The sequence below is a fragment of the Mizuhopecten yessoensis genome, unplaced genomic scaffold, assembly GCF_002113885.1.
Source record: "Mizuhopecten yessoensis strain PY_sf001 unplaced genomic scaffold, ASM211388v2 scaffold10603, whole genome shotgun sequence".
NCBI lineage: Eukaryota > Metazoa > Mollusca > Bivalvia > Pectinida > Pectinidae > Mizuhopecten > Mizuhopecten yessoensis.
In genome coordinates, this window is record NW_018408629.1 from 1,666,370 (window position 1) to 1,667,069 (window position 700).

The window sequence follows — 700 nt, forward strand, 5'->3', positions numbered from 1 at the left end:
TCAAAGCTTGGTTAGCTTAATAATATAATAGTGTCAAACATAGATTCATGTACATTGTAATTCCCTTATCATTTTTTTAGTCAAATAAAAACGTATTTTGTGATTGCTTTCCAACTACTAAGTGATTAAATTCAATCAGAGACGTATATTGTCGAATTGCATTCATCTGCTACATTTTTGTAGCTCATTTTTTTTCCTAGTTAGATTTAGGGTCTTCAATCAGAAATCTAGGAGTTTAGAATTATGAAAAATCTGAGCCAGTTTATCCAGGAAATGAGAACAAAGAATTCTAATTGGTCATTGCGATACAATCAACACAAAATGCTCGGGGCAGAGAGAGTATAAAGTATAGTACGTTCTATACGTCTTTGCTCTGGGGAGTGAAAACATTGTAAACTGTTGATTCCAACCGTTGTCACTGTCTCATGTTAGACACTGCGGAGGATTCTGTCGTCTGCACTCTACACGGTGTCAGAAGTTGGAAGGTGTGATACTGCATCGTACAATGAGGAATGTAAATATACTGTAATATATAGGAAAAAGAATAGTGTTCTTCCACCGGGGATCAACTCGCGATCCCCAGGTTCCTAGTCGGACGCTCTACCACTGAGCTTTATAAAGGGAAATTCCTTCTAGCCCGAAGCTAGAAGGCGACCGTAATCCTATATAAATTAAAATCTGCCACACTACTCCCCCCCCC